The sequence below is a fragment of the Molothrus aeneus genome, chromosome 1 (genome assembly GCF_037042795.1).
Source record: "Molothrus aeneus isolate 106 chromosome 1, BPBGC_Maene_1.0, whole genome shotgun sequence".
Taxonomy (NCBI): Eukaryota; Metazoa; Chordata; class Aves; order Passeriformes; family Icteridae; genus Molothrus; species Molothrus aeneus.
The window spans coordinates 103,519,781-103,547,293 of record NC_089646.1 but is presented as its reverse complement, the minus strand read 5'-3'; the positions used below and the strand labels follow the sequence as shown (position 1 = coordinate 103,547,293).

The following is a 27,513-nucleotide window of genomic DNA, read 5'->3' as shown; positions in this document are numbered from 1 at the left end:
CATGATCCTGGTCCCACTAGAACTGTTCTTTGTCAGTTCTGATGTACATATGGCCAACTCTTATTCCTTTTATTTCCCTGCTGACTGCTCCACATCAGGCTGTATTCCAGGGACACAGTCTGCATTACCAAGGGACAACAGCATTGCTTCACCTCTCAGAAAACAAGCCACAATTCCTTTGTGCACCAGAAATTTGCTGCTGATAGCTGCAGCAGAACAGTCTCCAGCCTCGCTAGCTCTGCTGCACTGCTGAGTGCAGGGCAAGCGGGAAGCCACGCACATCCCTTCCAGATCAACTCTCTGTGATCTGTGATTCTGCGGATGAATGCTTGCATACAAGGACTTAATGTCTGGATAGTGAGGAGAGAGGTGTACAGGTGGCTATTTGAGTTTTGATGTCCACATTATTTGTTTGGTTTTTGCTTTCATTAGCTTTGCTGTATATATAGCGTCAATGAATTGCACAGACTTCTCTCTTCTTAAATGACAACATCTATTAAATTACAAAGATATTTAAGAAATGTGGATTTTAAAAACAAAATAAGGATAGAAAAAACTTATTCCAGTGAAACACCCTATGGAGTGCATTTACTTTTGTAGGGAATATTTCCTATGGTTAACATCATTGCACTAGGAGACAGGGTAAATTTTATCTCAGTACTATTCACCTATTTTATTCACACGTGGAACATGAACATAGATCAAGTAGTGTATTTGGGTTTGCTGGTATTTGCATTTTACATAGCTTCCTTTTTATCTGTGAAAACTTGGAAACATAAGTTCTTGCTGGGATATGTCTGTAAGATGCAAATTCTAGTTACAAACAAATAATAAGGTGGCCTATTGCTTAATTAATTTACTCAAATTAGTTTCTATTTAGGACATGGTGTTAAGCTCTACTGATGGGAGTCCTGCTACCAACCTGTGTATCAGTCAATACAGTTTCTTTGGTGTTTACGGAATTCTTCAAAGAAAAAACACTGAAGACAAATTAACTCACTTGCACTCCCCATCAGGCAGAACAATACCTGCATGCATGTACAACACAAATACACAGTCTCTGACAGTGTTAAGGAAACTTGTGCAGTTTAAACGGATGTAGAACATCACTAACCTACAGCAGTGGCACTACTTTTACATCAGAACAGTTTAAAACCTACTGCAAATAAGAAGAGAGTTTGTGACATTGTTAAAACAGTAAATTAATTCCCTTGAGAAAATGTTAAAAATTACTCATTTTGCTATCTTAGATAATGAAAGAATATTCAAGCAGATTACTCTAAGTACATGCTCTTCATCCAAAGTGAATTTTTTTGTTTATCAGTTAAGAGCCACTATGCCGTCTTCACTGTAACCACCTTGGCATTGCAAAGAAATTCTCTCTGTGTTTTCAAAACCCCATAAAAGTAAAGGTGCCTTTGAAAAAGAAAATTCACAGCAGGGTGTGACTGGGTAACGAAGTAGGGGCCTTGTCATGGCAGGAATAAAAGTGCCTGTGGTTCTCTAATACATTTACAAGCTCCATTCCATTATGAAAAATGTCTGCCATTACTAATTTTTTCTCATTATTTGCACAGGATTGGAAATGAGGCACTGTCAATATGAAAGGAATTCACAGAGACACCTTCCTATTATTCTGTTAGCCTATACCACAACACTGTCCATTTTATTTATTACTTTGCTGAGCTGGTCTTTCCAAAATAAGCAAGCTGATAGAATTACCCCCAAGCAGTTGCCAAAATGATGATTAATGTTATTACAAACTAATGCTTCTCATAAAACAGAGACATAAAACAGATTTCCTTGGACATGAGCTACAAAAATCCCTCCTTGGCTCAGATGCTAGATGCTGCTTGAAGAACATCACCTAGCTCTGAAGATAAAGTTCATGCACTGATCCTTCCCAGCTGAGGCCACCATGTAGCTATTCTTACCTTCAGATCACCAACAAATGCTGGCAGGGATAATGTCTTTCTAGAAATACCTGCATGCTGCTAAAGCACCCTCAGCACATACTATCCATGACTTCCTTCAAATCCTTTTCCTTCCTTCCCCCAACACCCAGAGTCACACCACCTCCCTACACCTCCTCTCCTAACTCCTTTAGTTAAAAGTTTGTAGACAAAAAAAAGGCAAAGTTTTATACTGAAAATGAAAGATGCAATACTGTAGTGGTATAGAGTACCACAGACTTCTGATAGGAAAGAAAGGAGCTACATTTCCTCCTCATAGGTTTCCAGATCTTACAGAGATGTAAGTCAAAGACTGAATCTGAAACTAAGATACAATTTTATCTAGCAAAGAGTGACACAGTTATCAAGGAAGAAAATATCCTAGAATATCCTAAAAAATAAGCTATTGCTTACTGGATGATATTCAGGACAGTCAGGTTAAATGAGGCATAAATTGTAATCAAAATTGCAACCACCAAGCTGGAAAGACTGGCAAAGAAAATGAAGACAGGAGAGCTCTTCTGGGGTGACAATAATGCACACTGAATACAGCAGCAGTGAGAAGACTAAAACCTATCTAATGCAGATTATATAATGCTGTACAGTCAATCATAAAAGAAAGCTTTCTTAAAGTTGGCTGCATTAGTGTTCAGGGGCATACTCAGCTGAAGCAGAAGAGTGAGCCCTTCCAACTCACAGGAGTTGCTCTGTGGAACCTGCAGTGTTACCCACTCCTGGTGGGATGAAGAAAAGAAAGGAAGATGAGTGTTGTGGTTTCACCCTGGCTGGCCACTAAGTACCACACTGCCACTTGCTCACTCCTGTATATCATACCCCCAGGTGGGGAGGAGAGATGGAAACAAAATTTAAACCTCAGGGGTTAGATAAGAAAAAAAAACCCAACAAAATATAATATGAATAATAACAACAATAATAGTAATATTTATTTACTAATAATGATACAATTATACTAATATAATATTATACTAATACCAGAAACAGCAATAACAAGAATTGTAATGATAAGAAGAGGGAGAGGGAGTAACTGAACCCAAGGGAAATATGTGATGCATAATACAATTGCTCACCACCTACTGACTAATGTTAATCACATCCCTGAACCACAGTGAGTGGCTTCTGGGCAACTCTCCCCAGTTTTTATACTGGGCACAACATTCTACAGCACGGAATACCCCTTTTGCAGGTTGGGTCACATGTCCTGGCTGTGCTCTCTCCCAGGTTATTGTGCAACTCCTCACTAGCAGAGCATGAGATACTCAAAAGCCCTTGACTAGGTGTCAGCACTACTTAAAAACAGTGTTATTAACATTATTCTCATACTAATTCCAAAACCACAGCACTGCACCAGCTACAAAGGACAAAATGGACTCTGTTGCACCAAAACCAGGACATCTAAGTAACAAACTGGTAGGAGGTGGAAAAGGCATTTGTAAGAATAAATATAGATAGCTTTTATTTTGTTTGAGCTCTCAGCTACACTTGGTATCACTTACCAAGGTATTAAATGTAGAAAAAGTAAACAAACACATTCTCCAAAGCTGCTGTGCAGCTTTATCATCATGTTAAATGAAAAATTCTGTGTCCTAATAAAGCTGATAGCTTTGTAGTAGAATTTTGTTTCAGAATTATGTTTATCAATGAAAAAAAAATCAGTGTATTAGACTCAGAATGATAAAGTATCAGATTTTTGTTATACTTACAGCCAAGTATGAATGACACATAACGAGAACAAAAGCTACTGATGAAGCTCATGTTAATATCACACTCAGCACTTAGAAAACATCCACCATGTAGTCAGCTTTCTTCTACTAGGGCCAGAGAATTCAGAAGAGGAAAATCTGTCAAAGTTATTTCATTTTCTTTTGTGAACACCTACTAATTTTTTAAAAACTATAACTTATGCTAAAAAAGGCATCCTGTATTTTTATTTCCTCTTCCCATAAGGCCCAGTTAAAAGCAATAGGATGAAGTATGCAAATGACACACTGCAAGAGAAGATGTCTGTACCACAGGGTGCTGTGGGATTCTGTGATATTCATGTTTCTGCATAATTTAATTTATCCATTAGCAGATAAATAGGAACTGTTAATACTCAGGAGATGTTTGCTCAGGAAGTTTGAGTGGCCTAGGTTGTTCTGGTCCATTAACAGAGCATTGTTCAATTCCTTCTCTTATACAACAGACAGTAGCTCCTGGGTACCACCAAGGCCACTCTGTGATGCTCTAGCAGTAAAACTGCCTTGAATTAAATTATACAATAATTATGGATTATAAATATGGTCAGGGATAAAAAAAAATCAGTATAAAGCAAGGGCAATGAAACACCCCCTGTTTCCTCCCCACTGTGCTCCTGGGGATGGAGCTCAACTCTTGGTTATTTGTATGTTGTGCCAAAAGATAATGTACCCACAGGCAGAGTGCAGAGCAGACCTTATGCCCCTCTAAGGTGTCACATGGGATTTGGCTGATTTTTGGTCAATCAGTCACAGAATGACTAAACTGGTTCATATTTGTCATTGTACTGTCCATGCAAGTTTAATGGTTAAGGAAAGGCTGCTCTGGGAGATTCTAATCTCCACAGAGCCTCACATTCTCTTCAGAAAGATGTCAGAAGAGGTCCAGGATCAATGTAAAGGTTTCAATAGCAGAGAAGGATCCAGTTTTGCATAAACATTAAGGCAAGTGTTTTGCACCTTTGATAAACATACATATTTGCTGAGAAAGAAAGAAAGGAGGTTTTGGTCCTCCAGACTTTATATTTCTCAAAGTTCTCCTATAGTCTACATGGGAAAATTTTACAACATGTTACATTGAGACGAAACTTTTTTAGAAACTTCAGCTTCACAGGAAGTTTGTTAGGACTGTGTGACTCAAAAAATACTTATGATTTGGGGCTTTTAACTGCTCTTTGACAGACTCAGTTATACCAGAAATATGAAACTGTTTCTGGCTAATGCTGACAATTACTTTAACACAGAAGTTACCTTCCCTTTAATGACACATTGCCCAAATTTCCCATTTCATATGGCTATTTTCCACACTGTTGTTCCTGAAAGTAGAAAAGGAAATCAGTTGTCACTCAGGCCTATCACTTTTTACGGTAATGAACAGTTTGAGTGTATGATATGCATTCACAGAAGGTTGGGAAAAGATTCTATCTTTTTTAGACATGATAAACAAGGACTTCCCACAATAATTCAGTAGGATTGATTTATGCTGTCATGATCAATCTGGGCATTTTATACTTTCTCTTTCTTAGGGCGTTTTTTCTTCTGTGAGATTAATTGTTTAGCATTGCTAATTTCTAGTGAATATCACATTAAAATATGCTGAAAGCTAGGAACATGTGTAGAAATATTCTGAGGTTGACCACAGCAGATGCTCAAATGCAATTCAGCTTTCTAGAACTGCAGTTTGACAGAGCAGCAATGGAGCACTCTAATGTACTGAGGAGGAGTTTCCAGCATACACATTATCGAGAGGGATTTGAGGCACCCCAGTAAATCAATATAAATTCCAAAATTCAGCTTCACACTCTTGAGATGGAACTCTAGTGGCATGCAGGAATAAATCTGAAGATGACACCCAAAAATACAGAGGCAGTACAGGTACTCTAGATCCTAATTTTAAGTATGTTCTCTGTATCATGCTATTTATCCTCACTGCTTTTCTACTGCATTACTTGCTCATAAATAAGCTACAGGCAGTGAAGGGGGCTGTAATGGAAACATTCATTGCATAGTCCCTACTTTCTAGGGGATGCCAGGTTGCTTCTAAAATGATCAGCACTGTCTGTGTAAGTCCACTGAAATGAGAGACAATGTCAAAACAAATCTGCAAATTTTGGTACAAAAATAAAAGAGGCTTCACTTGTGGCAAACCCAGATATGAACTAAGATGCAACAGTCAGAAATATTTTAAAAGGTTTTGTCCTGGAGAAATATGCAACAGATCTTAGGTGATGCTATGTTAAAAAACACAACAAAGTGAACAAATATGACAGAAAAATTATCCAACTTCTTATAACGCAATATGCAAAACAATCTAAGATTATAAAGAGTATATGTTTTCTATACAATTAATTACAGATTAACCAAACTTCTCAGTGGCTACCAGCAAAATTTTATTGCAAATACTTAATAAAACTAAATTCCTTTTCTGTATTTGTTTCATTTCATATCCTTAAAAGGACTTACAGCTTCCAATCTGAGGACAAGCAGACAAGTGTCATGTGATCAGAGAGAACTTAAGCTCAGTTTTATCAGCCAATACCGACTAAAATAAGCTTATTTCATGTCAACATTTCAATCCACAAGGCCAGAGTTTCACCACCCTTACCTGTTTAAAGTAATACTGCCTCTCTTTTTTAATTACCTCTACCCACACTTGGAATTGCACAGCTACAGCTAAGACTATAAAAATTTCTAGTGCAAATCACCACATCATAAATTACATGGTTGGATGAAAAGATGCAAGTTTCAGTAGAAAAGAAAATGATTGTTTCTGACACTTATTCTTTGAACATAAAGGTGGCTGAAGAAAAATCAATCAATAATTAAATATTTTCTAGTATTATAGATTATTTTAGTCCAGTTAAGACCTTTTTCCTTTTCCACAATGTCAATATAGCAAAAAAATCCAAATACATCCTGAAGTAATGAAATGAACCACAGTGGTCTCTTAAGTATTAATTTTTATGGGCTAACCACAGCTAATTGAAGTAATTTACAGTGTATACATTTAACATATTATACTTAAAATTTATTTAAACATGTACTAGTAAGTCAGTAAAAGCACTTTTACTGTAATCAGATAATAAGCAATATTACTGCAGAATCCAGTGGAATAGAAAATAATTTAGTTTAAATTATTAAAAAGAGGAATTTTATATATCACATATTTCTTTGGAAATTATGCATGTGCAATGTACACTATACATTTTGTATTTAACTAATTTTTTCATGAGTTACCCACAAATTCATAACATACCATTTGCAACCTTTACCTCACAGACACCAATAACAAGGCAAACTATGCTTTGCATAGTTCGAGGCATCCACAGTCTATTAGTTCATGCCAAAATACTATCTATTGATATGAAAAGCCAGACAAAGCCACTTTTGCTGTTCATATTTCTTCTGAAGAGTAAATCATCTAGTCATCAGAAAAAATGAAAAATACTTTCTATCACTATGCATTACAGAGAGGATGGAGCTATTTATTAGGATTATAATACATATTCATATATGGCATGAAGAACGCCTTTGTTTCTTCATGTGATTTTCATAATTCTGCTGCACTCTCAGCAACTGTTCTCTTTCCTCCCCCAAACTCCCTTCCCACCTTACTGCTGCAAAGCCACACTGAGATGCTGTGAACCAGAAGCAGAGAATCCCAAGAATGACCAAATGGTCAATGACTGTGCTCGGTACCAGGTGCTCGCTCAGAAAAAAAGGCAAGAGAGAAACTGGCCAAACTTTATGGTGCCACAGAATAGTAGAAATGTAGTCATTATCTGCCAACATCAGACAAATTCAGCCTCCAGATAAAAGGCCTATGTTTTGAATAGCAGGGACAAATTTCAAGTACAATCCATAGTTTCTCTAGTCATAATTATGTTAAAAATTCAAGACACTAACTTTTTAAGATTACATGCTCATTGAAACTCAAGACTTCAGCTATTTGCTACATATACTGGTCAATCCTCTAATATTAAGTAATTTTTAAATTGTAAACTGTTCAAACACCTTTTAAGCTTATTTCAAATTTTAAGGATTTTGATAGGTTATATTAAAATATCAGAATTTTTAACTGCATACACTGCAACTGTAAGTGGATTGCAAATTTTTTGCAACCTTGACTCATCTTTTCTGAAATAAATGTAGTGTTTTATGAAACACATAAAATTACTGCATCTAATTAATAAATGCCAGAGATAGACCTAAGGTCTAAACAGAGGCTTATCAACAAAATTTAGGGGCCTATTGAACCAAGAACAGAACTACTCAGACTGTTCCAATGGCTTGGCCTTTTGTGATCAAAAGGTATTTAATTTGAAAATAATTATTCTTTGAGAGACACATATTTGTATTTCAAAGAAAAGAGGCCACCCAATCACAGGAGTTCCTGTGTGATTAGTGGAAATCAAATGACCAAATTCCAGTTTGCCTTGCAGTCTTCAAGTTTTTTGTACCCCAATGTTATGGTTAGGCACATCCTTCTCCCAGAAACCTTCAGTGCTTCTCAAGAATTTGAGCTTTACTGTCAAAGTACAGTCAAGGTTCAAACTAATTTTGCTGCCTAGGAAGAGAGTTTATATAATTAAAACAGCTCTGATGACACATTTGTTAAAAAAAAATAAAGTATCCAGCAGGGGTCAGTCTCAGAAGAGAGGTTGTTGGGAATAAATACGTAAAAGGGGAGAAAAAGTCTCCTAAAGTACTATTGAACATAATACAGACCTGTTAGTCTCCTTTCAATTCCTGTTAGCTCATTAGATTTCCTTCACTTTCAGTTCTGAAACACGTAGATATATTATGTTTCATTAATATAGGTGATGAGGCAGCTGGGGTGACTTCACTGAAGAACTACAAAAATGGTGCTGAATGCAAGAACAGTAATTGTGTAAAATAAAACTTGAATATTTATGAAGTAACTTTAACAGAGACAATCCAATAGCAACATTAGATTTTTATTATTTTAACTTATTAACTGTAACTGTAAACTGTCTAATTCTTCCTTAGACATGACCTAACACTTTTTCCTGTGATGTTAGTAACTGTAAGAGTTCATCTTAACTTTATTGTGACTATTTTCATAAAACTGAATTCATACTTGAAAGACAGAGCCAGCAGCCTATTCATCTATAAAAATGAAAGTTCCACAAAATTACTTATGTTGGCTTGTTGCAAATGCCAGAACAAGTTCTAAGGTCCAGAAACGTGGTATCCTACAATTGCAAACTGCTTCTCTGGAAGAACCACCCAAACAAGCTGACCCTGTAGAATGGAAACCTCAATCAGACTTAAATTCCAACAGTTATTATTCTGAGGTGCCTTGGAGAAGTCAATTCCATAGCATATCTCCTCTGTAATGAAACAAGGGATAGAAGATAAGGGAGTAAAGAGCTGTCTGTTGACCTGCTGTGTTTAATAGGACACACACTGCAGTCACCTGGACTGAATTTCTCTAAGCTCAAGAATAACCCACATCATAGGAAAAACACCTCTACAAATTCCTACTCATGTAAAATTTACTATTAACCCCCCCTTTAGTTTCTTTGGCTTTTTAGTGCTCAACTATTGCACTAAAGCTGCCTAGAAAAGAGATATCCCATTTGCAATGGATATAGTTAATGAAAAGGATAATATTCCATGAGCAAGGTAAAATCACTAAATAATTCAGCTCAAGCTTCCTAAAGAACATTAGCATATTGTAACTTTCAACAATACAATTTTGTTTGATATTAACCCATTTATTATTGTAATGCCCTGAAATCCCTCGTACCTCTTGCTCACGCATTTCCATGCACATTCTACCCTTTCTTCTTTTAGTGGAGTAGTCTAAATGCTACTTAAAGATTAAAACTACGAATTACTGTAATTTTAACATTCCAATACTTATATTACTTTTTGTAATTTCATTGTCTTATGCACTGATGGCCGATTCAAAGGAAGATTTAATTCCAGAGGTGATCTATCATGTTGCAAATGTAATTTTTTCACATGAAGCAAGAATAAATCTCATCACCTTATAATCCTTCAAGGCCCTCCTTATGACAAAATGATTTACTGACTTGGGTGAACTATTTTTTTTCTAAAAATTTAGAACCATCAGAAATATTTAATGACTCGATTTAAAGTGCTGAAATAGAAGCACACTGAAAAAATATTAAAATGTTGGTATTCTCCCAAGAATTAACACCTGTCAAATCAATAGGTTTTGAAGTGGAAGACATCATGTCCACTTCAATTGCAAATTTCCAAATAAACACTGTAAAAGGAATGAGTTATTTCTGAAGAAGCATGAAAGCACCATGCTCCTTGCGGACTGCAAGATTTGCCAAGGTTTAATTATGGAACCTCCACATTCTTTTCACTTCAAAAGCTAATCATGTATGAGAGGTAACCCCCCTCCTTTGGAAACTACTGGCTATAATTTAGAGTGCTACAAAAGACAATTCTGATATTGATTTAACCATTACAGCACTAAAATAAGGCTTGTATGCTTTTCCATTTCTAATAGTGAAATGCCACACTTTCCACAATATATCATACAAAAAAATAGACATTACACATCTTTAATCTCAACATGGCAGAGCAAATCATACCTAAATGTTGTATCTAAGACCCTTTGCTTGATAAATTTGATTCAACTACAAATAAAATTATTAGTTATTTACAGGCATCAACACTTTTAAATAGGAATTCAAAATATACACTTAAAATACCACTCTTGCTGGGATGATATCTTTTCTAGGCAGCATAGTTGTAGCTGACAAGTGTTAGCCTATATGTGAAAGAAAAACCACACAAAAAACAAACTTCAAAAAAACTACTACCCATTTCTCTTTAAACATACCAATTTCTGCATCTCTAAAGATGGGCCATATTGGACTATAGGATAATGTGTTTGAAAATATCTGAGAAATGTAGCAGCATTTCTATTGCAGAACATTTCAAACAAACATCAAAATGCATTAGAGAAAAAAAAATTAAGCAGCAGGTAAAAGATGCAGTAGAGGAACAAATCAAAAAGAAATCAAGATTTTATTTCTGTATATATTTATATATATGTATATGTTCACATAAACAGAGCCCCCAGCTGGAGCCAATGATTGTGTATAACTAAACACTTTGAAAAATTAGAAATAGTTAAATGGATCATCCCATTTCACTAGACAAGATGAAAATACCAGCAAAGAATTCAATTTTTTATTAAACTATTTATGTGTGAAACATCTTATGCATGCATGCATTCTCCAGAACCACTATAATGATTTGTATATTTATCTGACTTTATGCTACCGACAACATATTTGATCAGCTCAAAGTTCAATCAGAACAAACTCCACAGCTGGTAGCTTGAAAATAATGGAACAGATAAAAAAGAAAAAAACATGCTTGAGGGCATGGGAGTTGGATATTACACCACTGAGATAAAATACATCTTCTTATAAAGTTTTAGTGATCACCGACATCCTGTTTTTGCACAACATCCTTTACTACAAAAGGGAAAAATCCTAAAACAATAATAATGATGATACTGTAATCAACTGTTCAGTGGTACACTTCTCACAAACTAGCATGAGACATTTTAGAACAGTTAAAGGACTGTTGACAGTGTGAAAAAGTGTGAAAAGAATTTTGGGACATGGCAAATGACTCTAAAAAGCTCATTCTGACATTAACTGATCTGTATTTTCTTGAACATATCACTGAAAATAGTTAAGTTCTTGCAGACAGCCTTTAACATTTTGATGCAACAAAGTTCCTTTGTTAGCTATTTAGTGCCTGTCCTGGTTATACTCCACTAGGATTTTGCTTTTTCTCAGTTGTAGGAAGAGAACAGTAGCATAATAAGCACACTCTAAATTGTCTGTGGCTGTTGAAGCTGTTGAGGCAACACAAGCTACAGCATCCTACCTAATCTCGTCCCATATGTCAGGCTTTTTTAGGAAGGAGGTCACCAGCTCAGTGCTACAGGACCTCTGGTTATAGATAGGAGCAACCAAAATTCAAACACTCAGAGCTACCTTTCTACTCAAGTATACAACTGGCTTACACTAAAAAACAAAGATCACTGTTCCTGCATTCCAGAGCCTGCTTAAACACTGTTCTTTGAATTCATACAAAATACATAAAATCTACTGTTGCTTTTATTACAGTGATAAATATGCTTTACTATTTTATTTATTTTCAAAATATTTTTTATTTGAACCCACAATTTTTTATACAAAACATTCTTACTAGACAAGTTCTATATTTATGTATCATTTTGCATACTTTTGCAAAATGATACATAACATGACACATCCTTTATTTTTGCCCACTAGTCAAGGAAGTGAGATTTCCTACATTCCTTTTCACTTTTACCAGCTTATAATAGTGGCAAAGGCAAAAAGTAATTCAGTATCTTTTTGCATAATGAAGCTCTCATTCTATGTGACATAATTTGAAATATGTCATAATTCAAAAATAAGTAATTATTTTTTTACATATTGAAAGCTAGCAATATGTGCCAGGTTATCTGCAATATGTATCTCATGACTAAAGAAATACAGTATGGCCTTATTTAGGGAGTTAATAAAGCCTATTTAAACGTTTCCTTAAATATATGGTGAAATTTTTGCTCCACTGAGATGAGGAAAGAAGAGAAAAAATGTTTTAGACTGACTCGAAATTTCTTTTTCCTGTGTCTTCCTTATTTTGAGAAAATGCTAAATTTCTACTTGCAAGTCAAACTGCAACATTTTCTCCTGTGTGTTTGTAATGTCTCATTTATAAGGAGGCTGGATTCAATTTTTACAAAAATATTCTCACCTTTTCACACCAAAAAAGGCATAATATTAAAACTCAAAACTGATTAAAAAAAGATCCCACAAACTATCCTAAGTCCTTCTGCTATTTTTTGTTGTTGTTTTTTTGGTTTTTTTCTGTGCCCTCACAATTTTTTAATGCTGGTTGTAACAAAATTATTTCACAAACCATTTTAATTCCCAACCCTTTGTTGTACCACAACAGGGTTAGTTCAATTAATTCTGGGGCCACTTGTTCCTACCAGAAAATGGAAATTACTATCCTTGCACTTTCAGTTAAGGGAAATAATTTTCCTGTCTTTGTCTAATTGGGCTTGAACAGATAAGCTATTGGCTTCACTTCTTGATATAATGTATCTTGAGATTATAGGAAAATTCAGGTAGGAATGGACATCAGGCAGTTTCTAGTTCAAGCTCCTGCTCCAAACAGGCTCAGCTGTGAGGCCAGGCTTGGGTGCTTGGGGCTTTGTCCAGCTGGGTCTTGAACACTCCAGAGAACAGAGCCAGCACAGGATCTCTAAGCTACCCAATGCAGCACCTGCTTGTCCTCAGAGGGAAAATGCTCCTCCTTCTCGCCATTCTAAACCTCTTGTTTCAACTCATGGTCATTAAGCTGAGTTCCTGCCTCTGCACCTCAATTTGCCAGAACATTTTGCACTGGCAGTGGTTTGGAGCCAGATTTTCACGGGTCCCCTCTTGAAAAGTTCCCTTAGGTACGGTATAGTATAGTCATGTCAGATTCCTATAAAGGACCACAGCAAACCAGACAAAACCTGGATGACTTTCCTCAATCTCATTAGTTCTCTGCATGATTCTCACGTCAGTGAGGCTGTTTGCAGGAAATCCAATAAAGGCACAGTTACGTATAATGGAGTTCATTTTCAGATCTGTTGTCTACATGCAAGAAAGATATTTAAGTTTGCTGTTACTTAGATAGCTAAGGCTCAGATCAGTTGGCCTCAGAAATACCTTGGAACATTCCTTCCTGGGTCCAGCAAGCCCATTAGGAGGCTGCAGGTCTCCTACAGGTCCCGTGGCATATTTATCTATTCCACATGGATGTCTCAAGCACACCGCCACATTTTGAATGATCCTAGAGGAATACAAAGGTGCCAGTGATTTGAACCTGTAGGAGATGGATATTTCAATCATTCTTTTGGCCTGACTACCATGAAAACATGTAGTACATTGATTATCTGAGAATCTAGACACCTAGCAAGCATTTAGACACCAACATAGGCTTGCACTAAAGTGTTCTCATTACAAACTAAAACCCAGCCACAGCCTAAGATCATGAAAGATGACAGACAGCAGACAATTACAGCTCATTAAATGAAATGCCAGTGCTCAGTGGTATGGGTGAGAACCATGAAATGGTATCACCATATATTGGGAAGCAGCTTCTTCACATTTTGTCTCAGGCTTTCAATAATATACACATTAATGGCAGAAGTTCCACATGAGAGACTAACAAAATTTTTCAACTCTTTCCTTTTTTCTGACCACTTCATCTAGGAAATTAAAAAGCAACAACAAATGAAGGCCAAACATGGTCTGTGAGGTAGAAGAGATGAGAGGTAGGAGTCAAATCCTACAATCCTATCTCTAATTCCTTCTTTCTGTGACTCTAACAGTGCGGTGTTGCTCAGTAAAATGTCAAAAATAACATACAAAACTACCATGTACCTTTTGAGAAACAGAAGATTAACTGAGTTCTCAAATATTCAGGGTTTCCATACTTTGTGGAAAACTAAAAGGGCCTTCTAGACTTCTTTCTCTTGAGAGTAGCAGAGATTTTCATCTGTTGTAGCTTTGAAATATAGTGGCAGCCCTTGACCTTAAAAAAATCTCTAAATAAATTCAATAACTTCTATTAAGGTTTCTCTTGTTTTTTCCAATAAAATTTCCATGTGGATTGAAAATGTAAATTAATAATACTGAAATCTACCCTGCAGATGTGGAAGAAGTATGAACAAAAAATGAAAATTCCAGGATTTTAAGTAAATATGATAATATTGTTAAAAGCAGAAAATATTCCTGAGACACAGGCTGTTTATTATGATTTTAATTGTCTTTCATTTTCAACATTTTCTTATTGTTGGGTTTATTTTCTAGGTTTTTTGTTTTGATTTTTTTTTGTTTTTGTTTTGTTTTGTTTTCTAGCTTTTGATTGGTACTTCCCCTAATGTTTTTCTCAACTTAGTCTGTTTTTCTCAGCAGGATAATATATCCCAGACAAATGCCTAATTCTGCCCTACACAGAAGGGCAGAAAAGAACCTTATGGCTTCTTTTCAGATCAAATGATGCAAAACACAAACACCCCAACTGCACAGAGGTGCAAGCTGAGGTTGAAGGATTGCTTTGATACTACTATAGGTACAACATTGTGAAAGTATTCACATAATGCTTTGATTAAATTCCTTTAAAAGAATGTCCATGACTTATTCAACTGATTAACAGTTCAACGATTCAGTTGAACAATATTGCAAAATGGTTTGAATAAACTACTTTATGAGAGAATCCAAACTACCTCTGGCTTCAAGTATTCTGGAGCCATCTGCATGGATTCCTAGATTATCCTAAATATTGCTCCGTGAAAAATTTTGTTGTGTTCATTTGTTCTATATCTAGGCCAATACAATTAATGAAAGGTAATACTCCATTGTCTTTCTGATAATTGTGGGGTCTGACAAATCTACAAGTTAGCTATTGCTGGAGAAGAATCCCATCACCTTCCTATGAAGAACACACTTTTTCCTAAAGTAAATTTTTACCTAAAGCATAAATTAATATTAATTGTGTAGTGAGCACCATGAGAAATACTGTGGGATCCCTTATTAGAGGAAGGTTTAATTTAATAAATAAATAAAACCCTTTTTCTTTTTGATATTTTGCAAAATACTTGTTTATGGCAAACTGTCACTTGTATTCAGATTTAGAATGTAGAAACTACTGTGATGGTTCCTTGAAAATGCTTAAAATAGATAAGATGGATTGACTGATTGCATATTCCTTTGAATTATTGTGAAAGTACCAGATCTATCTAAATCATGCCATGAAAAAAGTGGAGTTAGAAGTTATGTAACTTCAAGTTGCTATAAATTGCTTCTTGTTGAAAGCTATATAAAACATTTTCAAATCTGTCATGTTCCACCTCTTCTGCTTAAAAAAATAAATCCAAGTGAAAATGTCCAAGAAAAGTATGAATCAGGCTTATGTTGTTAAGTTGGAGCAAAAGCTTGACACCATCAAGACTGGATACTCTTTAGCTATTAAATCAAGAATCTGGTCCATTTTATGTCCAGAATGTGTTTTTTACAGTAAGAAACTGTATTTTATTAGGTTAGCTAAACCAGTGTAGCTAAATAAGCAACAAAACCAGATGAGAATCTACTTCTCTTCTCACAAACACACCATTGCCATTTTTCATTTAATCCAACTTTGATTCTTGAACACAGATTTTATCTACCTTCTTTTGCTGCTGACATTCCCACGTGCCCTCAGAACAAGTTATCTCACAAAGCAGCCAGGAAAATGCATTTTCTACTTCTCCTCCCACAGCAGCATGCAAGATGACTGTGCAGCAACAGCATCCCAGAGAACATGCTCTACAAGGTCTGATCTGACCTCCAGACTTTGCCAGAAAACAGTCTCACATCATGGACCAGTCTGACCTCCAACAAAGCAGGAGGAATGCAGTACAAAGAGAGCATGGAGGAGCCAGAAACTGCTTTATTTGTAGCACTGAACAGAAGAAATGAGCACAGCAGATGGCAGAAGATAATACAGAACTTCAAGCTGTGGGGCAGCACCCAGACGCTGCTTTTGCTAGTCCTGAGAGTAACCATCATTGCCAGTAGGAAGGAACTGCAAAACCCTTGACAGTGAGATCAGTGTAAAGCAAGGGCTTTGACATTCTCAAATTCAATTTTCTAGCCTAAAATATGTATTGAATTTGAGAAAGTAATTGCTTTTCCCTCATTTGGCTATTTTATATATATGTATATATACACACATATGAGTTTTAAACTGGCAGTGAAACTTTAAATCTTTTCACTGGGACCAGAGACTGAAATTACTTCAAGTGAGGCTTTGAAAGAGGGCATCCAGAAAAGGTACAAAGGTACTCTTCATTTTCTTCACCCCTCTGCAAATAAAAACTTGCTTACTAGCAGTTCTGCCTTCCCCAATTAAACAGAGTGGCTGGCAAAACAAAATAACAAGGGGTCATGGCAGAATTACAGTTGATATGTTGAAAGTGTGTATCACTCAGCACTGAGTACCACTTCATGATTATACCCTACTTTGTACTCTAAAAAACAACAGCCTCATACAGCAACAAACACAATTATAAGACAGATACCATTTATCCCAGGAAACCTATCTGCTACTTCAAAAAAAATACTAGAAAGGAAAAACAACCCCTTGTGGTGAAATTAGCTGAAATTAGCTCTGATGATGATGATGTGTTCTTTAAATTGGGAAAGAAAAAAGGATGTTTTTGTTCAGCATGACTTATTTTTAGACTGGCAAAGACACAATGGTAAACAGTACTAGAGCTCTGTGAGCACCTTCTGAGGTTAAATTACCTTTCATGCCATTTGCACAGAAGACTGTTCTCAAGCAGCTTGAGCAGATGGTCGAGACACCATTGTCCGTTTACTTGTATCCACAAAGATAAACGATTGCTCTCTGAAATCCTGAACAATATGGCCCTTGTGATGCTTTAGGCTGCCAAGGAGAAAAAAAACCAAACAAACATAAATATAAATTTTGCTGAGGAGAACAAAAGAGTTTTGATTGATGAAATTTCATTTTGAACAACAAGTACATATGGAATAATATAATTTTTAGACGATAAAAGATATCTAAAATCATCACGTTCAAATGTTAACCTAACAATGCTGAGTACACCACCAAATCATGCCCCCAAGTTGCCAGATGTTTTTAAAGTACTTCCAGGGATGGTTACTTCACAGCTTCCCTGGACAGGCTGTTCCAGTATTTGACAAACCTTTCCAACAAGATACTTTTCCTAAAGCCAATCTAAGCCTTCCTTTGCCCTACTTGAGGCCATTTCCTCTGGTCCCATTGTTTGTTATATGGGAGAAGAGACTGACCTCCATCTTTCTACAACTTCTTGTCAGGTACTCGTACAAAGAGAGAGGGTCCTCTCTGAGCATCCCTTTCCACAGACTAAACACTCCCAGATCCCCCAGCTGCCTCTCACAGGAATTGTGCCCCAGACCCTTCACCAGCTCTGTTGCCCTTCTCTGGACACACTCCAGCCCCTCAATATCTTTCAAAACTGAACACAGCACTCAAGTGCAGCCTCACCAGGGCTGAGTGCAGGGGCACAATCCCTGCCCTGCTCCTGCTGGCCACACTATTGCTGATCCAGTCCAGGATGTCATTGGCCTTTTTGGCCACCTGGGCACTCACTGGCTCATGTTTGGCTTCTGTCATCCAACACTGCCACGTCCTTTTCCACTGGGCAGCTTTCCAACCACTCTTCCCAAGGCTGTAGCACTGCATGGGGTTGTTGTGACTCAAGTGCAGGACCCGGCCCTTGGCCTTGTTGAGCCTCGTACTATTGGCCTTAGCCCAAAATATCAGTAATCTGGGACAGTTCCACTAAATGAACACAATGTGTTCCTGAATACTTAGCAAAGTAGGAGATGCAGGAAAAAACAAATCATACACAGTAACTCTGACTGAAATAAGAATCTACCATGTCTGCGCAACGGCTTCTACTGCACATAACATTTCTGAAGCACACTGTCAAGTTACAACTCGTTCTGCCTATTGTGCCAGTGAGGTAACCAGAGATATCCAGAACCATGCCAGAGCAGAAAACTGCCTGGGCACAGTGATCCACCCAAGTATTGGCTGAGAAGGTGATTTCACTTGTTTTAAGAACTTTTCAAACTTCTTTGAGGGAAGCCCTGGTTATTAAACATATGCAATGTGAGCATTTTGCCAACAAGCAATTTGCTAAAAAGACACTTTTATTATTAGAATAATTTACTACTAAGAGAGATGAGTTTAAAGGATTGGAGACAGCATGTACAACTATGAAGAAAATTCTAAAATCTTAGAAACAGTCTTTAGGATTTAGGAGTGAAGTGAGCAGATACTGTCTGCTCACTTCACTTTGGACTTGCAACTAATAATTGCATAACCTGTCATTCTTAAAAGCTCACAAAAGAAAAGAAATGTTGCTGAATATGGAAAGAATCACATGGAATCAGTGAAGGGGCCTAGACATGGCCTTCAATACACACAGCAAAACAAGACAGAATTGGGTTTAGAAAATAACAGAGAAATTAGATAACTATGAATCACCAGCTACTCAACATCCTGAAGACAGCAGGTATTGCAAAGCATTTAATTAACTAAAGTTTCATATAAAGATGCATAGCTGTTTCCGAAATAACTGCTTATTTAAATAATGACACAACAAATAAAATTCATACTCTCTAATACCACACACTCCACAGCAAAAGCCAGTAAACAGTGGATATATTTATTTCTCATTTCAGTCATCAAATGACCTCTTTTAATCTCTTTTTGCTGTGATGCTGTCATATTCAGCATGCCTTACAATAAATGTACCATTTAGACAATTTAGATTCTTGGCAGATTTTTAGGAATTGTTAACACTTATTGGAGTAAGGAAAAAAAGGAAAAGACAGGCTGAGATAAATGTCAAATAGTGGCATCCACCAACACAAAGTAATATGTTCTGATACTGAGGATTAATTATAGCTCAAAGAAGAAGAAATAATTAGGAAATAATAGAAACATGAAGAAGAACTTAATAAAAATTAGGTTAAAAAGTTAGGAAAAGAGAAAAGTTTGGTTTTACATAGGAATAAAAGAGAAATCACAAATGGGAAGAACTTTCCTCTCTGCTTTTGAAAAGGAAGGACACCCCAAAGTGTGTTTGTTCTAAATATCAGTGTCTTATGCTAATGTCATTTCCATTAAAAAAAAACAAAAGTCAAGGCCTTTCTTCCCCTGAGGGAGCACTCTCTATGCTTTACTTCCACCATTTTTTTCCAAAAATTAAAGGGAAGGCCACTGTACTTCAGCTGTTTGCCTGTCCTTAACATCCCCAGATACATTTGCCTATTTGCAAATAATGAAAGTAATGACTACGCTCATGAAAATATAATAATAGGATCACGTAGGTTGGAAAAGGCATTTAAGATCCTTGAGTCCAAGCATAAATCTAGCACTGTCCACCACTAAACCATGTCCCCCAGCATCACATCCATTTAATGTGAACTCCCTATCTCAGAGAATAAGCTGGAAATACAACCATCCATCTCCCAGTAAGCCAACAGTACATCTTGAAAAATCAAAATCAGGGGACTCCAATGAGAAGTATCTCCATTATTAAAAACTGAACATTACTTTTTCCTCATAAAATAACTGATAAGTTGTAAAAATAGTACAATATATCTATATGAAAAGTATCAGGTAATCTGTGAGGAATATGAGAAAGATATCCCTAACCTCAAAAATAACATATTTTCTCCGAAAAAACCCACAGTAGATTTTTTTTTTGCTGTCCAGTTAAAAAAAAGTAAAAGAAAAGAAAAAAAGACCATTTAATAATAAAAAGGTAGCTGCATTGTCATCAGATATCCTGTTTGAATGATACCAGTTAAAAAGAATGCAACATTTTATAAGAAATAAGGCAAACCAACATTATTTACAAATGTGCTACTTGAAATGCATTTTACATAACTTCTGAGTGAATTGAGGCACCCATAAATATTTCAGCTCTGTTCAAATCTCTCCAGACACAAAATTTCCCAAAAACACATCAACAAAATGAATTTGAAACCACTGTGAATAAGAATTCAACAAAACAAATGAAATTTCACATTGCTTTGTTGCTCTTACCTTGAGCTAACAAGTGCTGTGAATGGTAGATGGGTAAAAGCAATACACTCAGAGAAAAGCAAGTGCACACATGTATAGATGGATTTTCAAGAAAGCCAGGATGAAAACCCTGGTGCAGAAAGTTTTATGGTTAAAACAAATGGGATTTTTTTTTCCTTTTTCAGTAAAGCAGTAACAATTTCCTCCACATAAATCATCTTCTAGGTCCTCCTGTGAGCTAGGCCACAATTAATGTACAATAACAATTTTTCAGCTGCTGCAAAAACTGAGACACAGATTTCGACTGTCTTTCCCTTTACACCACTGGGCACATACATCTGATTACCAAAGATAGTTTCCTTTCTGCAGGTGTAGAAGTGCAAGAGGCCCCAGTGGGAAAGTCAGGAAGGTGCTCCCATCTCTCTATTATGCAGTAAGATAAGCTGATCATTATTTATGGAGAGGGAATATGCTGCATATGCTCAGAAACAAGACTCAGTAAAAACATGGACATAAAAACAACTTCAGTATTAACAGTTGTACAGCAGCTGATTCCAATAGGAATTTCTCAGTAGTTAACTCCTTTCATACTGCACCTCATTTGTGGGTCAATACAAATGTAGCAGAAGAATTTAGTGAGATAACTGAAATTTCATGTATCTTCCAAGGAGCTGAGGATACAGCACATATTATTCCATGATCACAAAAGGAAGATAACACAAAATGGAAAAGCTGTGTTTAGTCTCAGTAGCATAAGTGACTGGTGTGAAATACATTTCTAATAGACAGCTAGTGTAAATGAGGTGTGTTAGAGGTAAAAGAGTTTAGGCGAAAAATGCAAATCAGAAAAGCAGGTGAATGTCAGGTAAATGACAATTGGTGCTGAAATTAGTAAAACTTGCCTGTTAAATCTTGCAGAAAATGGTTTATAAAATTTTCAGCTAAGATGTATCCACAGTTTTACAAACATATGCACTGAGAAGGAAAGACTACTTGAAACTGCATTATTGCAGAACTGTACTTATTTCTTAATTCTGAAGTCTTTCTTTCATTAAGTGTAGTGCTACAAGATGTCAATCTCCACTATAACATCAGAGGAAGAACAGATATCCACGTCAGTGGGAGACAAAATGCGTTCCATTATAACGTGGACTGATCACAGAACATTCCTTTAAGATCAAATAAAAACCTCTCCCTGAGCAACCAGTGTCAGGGTTGTTAATAAAATAGTGGCTTCTAACTTGCTGAAACTAGTACACCAAGAGTAGAGACTGTTTGACACAGGATTTTATAGTGGTAAATGAAACAGGAGCTTTCAAGTATAACATACATTACTAAGGATGGAAAAATTTCTGACTTTAAATAAAAATGAATACTATGACATATTTGGAACAATTTTTCATGCATGTCTTTCAGATACTTGGCAGAAATCATGCCCATTTATGCAAGGTTAGAATTTCATTACCCAAGTTCCATCACCTAAGGAAACAGAAAGAGGAAACTAATATCCAAGCCCAAACAAATTCTAGTCAACTACATAAAGACTCTGAAGTGAATAAAATTTTGTGATATTGACTAAGAAAGTATAAAATGCTTGATTACCTACTATTTCCTACATCGTGCAGACACATATACTTTGTGCAGAATGGGTGCTAAAAGAGCTACCAAATCAAAATGACTATGCTTCACAACACTTTTTACAGGTATAAAAGGCATAAAGAAAGTAAAAAGAAATTCCTAAGATATCAGTAAATGGTGAAAACACATGCCTTTCAAGATGTACCAGAAATGCAATTCAGTGTAAATTGCAATTTTATGAACTGGGATAAGTACAAATGAGTTTCAGGATGAATTTTCTAAATGTACACCTCTGAATGCTTTAATTGCACTGCCAAGATCTCTACACTTCCAAGAATTCAGTTCAGAATTTCTGTAATTTCTGCTTGCCCCTATTGTGTTGTAACTTTCATCAGAATAAAGATCTGTTTTCAGTACACCCACCATCCTTCCATTCTGGGAAGCAAAGTCTTCATTAAACTTACAGACCCACTGATGATAGACTCCACTGGATACAGGCCTTACTAACTCAGTTAATATTCTGGACACCTGAAAATTTTCACAGAGGTAAACCATGACTTGCTGGACTTGAAAAAACTTCAGTACTGCTAACCTGGAGGTGCCTAAAGCCTCAGCAGTAACACTTTACTTCATCTGCAGGCAGGAGACAGTATGAAAACAAGATTTAGTTGGGAAAAGGCAAAGCAACTCTCTTCTACTTGGTCTGTTTGCAGACCAAGTGACAGTAACCACCTCTTTGACCATCAAAATGGCCAAACCCTGAAGTGAGATATTCTGAGAGATTGTGCAACCTGCACATTTGGAGATATTCAAAACTAAATGGGACAAGGCCTTCAGCTATCTGATCCTACTTTTAAGCCATCCTTGTGGTCCAGATGTCCCTTTAAAACTAAACAACTATTTTGATCTATGCAAAACGACTTTTTCCACAGCTGAACTACAACAACATCCAGATAGCAAGGTAAGAATTTGACTTGCTCTACTTCAGTCACTTTCCAAAAAGAGCTGAACCAGGGTGTTCCAAATTATCTGAATTGTTTTGCAATGGCCATAGGAGAATAGCCCCTCAGCTTTATGATTCATAAAGAAAATAGCTGCTTCAGTGGAATGAAATCCTTAACTCCCAGCTCATGCTGCTGTATTGAGTACAAAGAAGGAGTGCTAGCAGGCAAAAAACCTAAAAAATCACCACTATATTTACCTGCCAAATCACAGTTTTCCTTTGAGGTCTCCCGTCGCACTAATGATGAGGCTGGCTTGGCTTTGCATACGAGAGATAGCAAAGAAACAGCCTGAGGTGATACTGAAGTCGAAAACAGAGCAAATTAAACTGGTTGTCTTCCTGTTTTACAACCAGCTGCAATTACCTTACTGGGTAGTTGCCATCCAAAGAAAACTGTGAACCACACAAACAGGAATAATTTCATTGGCATGCACAGAGTGAACCTTTCCCCAGGTGTAATTTAAGGAGTCCTTAAAATGTGCAATTCTATCCGTTGCTTTGAGCCCTCAATCACTTCCTACTGTAGTTCTGGTTTTCCTCTACATGAAATCCTGCAGATAAATCTACTTTCAGGATGACTGCCCTGATTAATAACTCTCTAATGTCTGTACTCTCTGTGGGATAAGACATTTCTTTGTTCAAAAGTGATCCTTTTCCTCTGAACGCTGGCAATTTCAGAGCTGAGGGAATGAATCACCACTGCTTGATGCTGCCATTCCTACTGCTGGGATGTGTGGTCATGTGAAGTCATTCTGAGACATAATTTCTTACCCTCCTCAGTCAGCTGGGCATTGCTGAAAAATCTACTTGGCAAAACTGGTCAGTATTTTGATTTCCAGTTCACATACTGGAATTAAAAAGCAAAAATCTCTTGTGTTTTCACACATCGGTGGCAGAGGTACACTTTCCGGTGGAGAGCTAATATTCTGTGGCCTGACTTGTGTATCACAAATCATCATTTAGCTCACTGCAGAAATCTGAGAATGAGACAGATCTCCAGGTGGCAGCTCTACTGATGGGCAATTATGGGTGTCACTGCTTTGTGAAAGGTCATTTTGTCTGGATGTAGAAGAGGATCATTTTAGAAAACATATCTCCACAGAAAAGACTAATATTTACCTGCCTACTTCTATCAGAAAAAAAGTATCTTTCAATAAATGATTTAAAGGAAAAGAAAAAATTTATTAAACATATATTACAAGAATCCTGTGGAACAAAACATTATTAAACTTATGCTGATTACAGAGGGGCAGAATTGTATAGAAAAATCCACCAAGGAAGAAAGGCTGAAGCCTGCATTATCTTATCAGCTCAGTGGGGCCTATTGCACCTGAATTTAAATGACTTGAGTAAGATTATGTAGTGAGTCAGCTCAGAGCCCAGAATAGAACCAAAAATTGTGGCTCATTATCACTGTCTTTAACCATTAATTTGCACTTTCACACTGAGAGAAATGGATGTCACTATTTTATTAAGTCCCCCAATTTATTTATATCATAACAATACACTGAACAGTATCAGAGGAAAACCACAGACTGAGATATAATCCTGATATCCAGTCTGAACTGTGGGTCACTACGAATATGGGTAGAATAGAAGCAATACTTGTGTAAAACTGATGGACCTACAATCTCTATCATTGAATCCTCTATCTTTCATTGTGCTGGGTTTTGTTGTAACTGAAATATATAAATATCACTTTCAAAACAAAACAAGAAAGTTGCAGAAGTCTCCAAATATGCACACAAAAAAGAGATAAGTTAGATATGTATTTGTTATTGTAAAGTTTCATTCTACCATAAATATACATTTTAAACTTTCTGGTTTGATCTTTAAAATCTCATGAGTGCATATTATTGCCTAGGATACAGCACTGGTAACTGTCTCACAACAGCAAATGAGTCACTTTGGTCCAAGGATAGTAGTAAATGGATGCCATGAAAAGCTCTATTTATATGGTGCTTTACAGCACAATTTAATGAAACTTTCCAATGCTTACATAAAGAATATATGTTCTGATAATAGGTTGCTAAAGTTAGCATCTAGTAAGGAAGTGGATTAAGTCTTTATTCCTAACAGAAGTCTCTCATTTGATTAAATACAGATTTTTACATTAAATATGCATTCTGAAGAACATTCTTTTTTTTTCCTTCTTTCTTTCACACATTGTCTTTTTCTTTCCCTCATTCTGAGATTTTGCACCTTTTTCATCCTGCAAATGTGAAGGATCTATTTTGGAGTCTGTCAGGATAGTAACAAGTTTTCAAGTGCTGCAAAACCAACTTAGCATGGACTACATGTGCTCTGTTCTAAAACAAGTATTGACTGACTCCACTCCTCTTCTGGTGCTGCATATTATCAAAATTTTCCTCTGATTTTTCACATCTCAAATTCAAATGCATACTTGAATGCATTTTAAACTATCAGCAGTCACTAAAAACAGACAAGTCACTGGAAAACCCAATATGAGCAAGCACTTTGCAACCTGTTTCAGGTGAGCAGAAACCTACAGCTTCTCTAAGAGAGGCAGAGATCAAGCCTTTTGTTACATCTGCATCTACGTCTGCACCATGAGGTGAACTGGGATGAGCTGGCTGCATTTCCCCTTTTCACAGGATTCATTTCACCCTGTGCTCTGTCACTCCTCCTCCCAACAGACAGTGGGGTGCAGCCAAAATGCTTTCACTCCCACTCTCTCCAGTTGCTCATAGCAGATAATAGCAGGTAAAGAGTCATCGTTCCCTTCCCCACAGCAAGAGTCAGGGGCTGATCACTGCTGAGTTAAGGAAGAGCAATGACTCTCCCCAGTCAGCCAAAAGGCAGGTGAGATGCTCCTCTACAGCGAATTTTACAACCTGAAAATGTTCCCAACAGCTTCTCACAGGGCAGATTTCTAAAATTTTTAGTTGATGTCTGAATGTCTTTTAAAATGTCACATACAGACAGAGCTATATAAATTCACCTTCAAAACCTCCTTAGTAGACAAACTTCTGAGGCCTGTGGACCACATAGCTGAAAAATCATCAATTAAAGCTGTTTTGACACCTGAAATAAGGAAGAAAACAGAAGAGGGAGCTGAGAAGGCAACAGGGAACTGTGATTGTACAGAATGTGCAGGGTTTGCATATTGTCAACTTGGAGGCTCAAGGCAAAATTCTCCAAAATTCTCCTGAAATATGCAGATAGACAAGAATTACAAGTGATATCAGCAAATTATGGCCATCTGACAGAATTTTAAGGTTTCTAAGCTATAGATTTCTTTCTTGATGGTGAGAGAAGGGGGCACATGTAGTGCCATATGCCCTTGCAAAACCTTTCTAACAACTTTGTTTGGTAGAAAGAGTGGTTTAATCGCTTCACATATTTTCTTGGAAATCATCTTTATTGTTGTGTATACAGACACCTTAGACTGAGCTGAAAGAATCTTTTGATGTTCTCTGTGCCAACAGGTATAATAAAACAATGCTTTTAGAAAGTTGATAAAGGCAAGAGAGGCAATAAACCAGTTAAGAAGCTCTGGCAAAGAAAATCAAAATATCTTGCCTAAAGTAAAACATCGAATCACCAGTAAAGTTGTGAGTATGTTTGAGATTCTAAAAATCCTCTTTGGAATATCTTCTGGAATATGCTTTCTCTGAAATATCAGCCTTTTTTTTTTAGTTTAGGATTTAAAGTACTAGTATATACTGATATACGCATGGATGAGGCAATCTATAAAACTGTAGTCTTCAGAAGACAATGAACTCTTTTTGTATACTGCTTAATGATCTGCATACCACTCAGAACTCAAAAAAAATGGCCAAAGAGCTATTATTCTTTGCTATAACTCATGAATTTGATGCTGTCTTATGACCAACCAGAAGGTTTAAAATTGAACAAAGGAACAAAATTTGCAGAGATTGTGCATGTCAATCAAGGAACTCATAAGATATTAAAGAAGCCAAGACTATAAAAAATTAAAAATGAAATGGAAAAATTCACAGACAGTAAAAAACCTACCAGAGGCTGTAGGCAAAGCCACTTGAAAGGCATAATCAGCCAAAAGCCAATTTGAAATGCAGTGTAATTATCACTAACAGTACAACACCAGGTAACAGTGATACCCCCATACAATACCAAGAACTACTGTGCTTTGGATCCGTTTAGCATTTCTTAGAGAATTTGTTTCCTTGGTGGAAAGAGTTGAGGGTGTTGAAACGAGATTAAAATGGGACACAAGCTCTGAATTTCAAAACTTTATCAAATGGGTTGTCTGCACCTAGCTAAAAATCTCATTAATCTTGTGGGAGAGTAAGGGACTATTGGAAAAAGTCCCAAAATCTGAGGCATTAGAGCTCACTGTCTTTCTGGGAAACATAAATAAAATCTGGCCAACTGTAACTTCATGGTGGTATGATTGCAGAAAGAAGCATTAGTTGCCTTTGACATTTACTGCTATATCATTGCTACTTACTGAGCCTGAACTCCTGAGCCATTCTTTGTCCTCTAACAGTTATCTGAAAACAGATGGGTAAAGACACTGTGTGGC

At 36.5% G+C, this 27,513-nt stretch overlaps 1 protein-coding gene across 8 annotated transcripts in view; it reads right to left on the bottom strand.

Annotated features, from left to right (window-relative positions):
- DLGAP1 (DLG associated protein 1) overlaps positions 1 to 27,513 on the bottom strand; it is a 397,438-nt gene that overhangs the window by 299,171 nt on the left and 70,754 nt on the right. For 4 of the 8 annotated variants that reach the window (XM_066562035.1, XM_066562052.1, XM_066562027.1 and 1 more), the window contains exons 2-3: positions 17,101 to 17,242; positions 13,480 to 13,603 (exon numbers count right to left, since the gene is read on the bottom strand). The gene's annotated coding sequence lies outside the window, so the exon portion shown is untranslated. Of the gene's footprint in view, positions 1 to 8,434; positions 8,490 to 13,479; positions 13,637 to 17,100; positions 17,243 to 27,513 lie in introns of all 8 variants that reach the window. The other 4 variants (XM_066562067.1, XM_066562075.1, XM_066562044.1 and 1 more) reach the window with 3 other exon arrangements.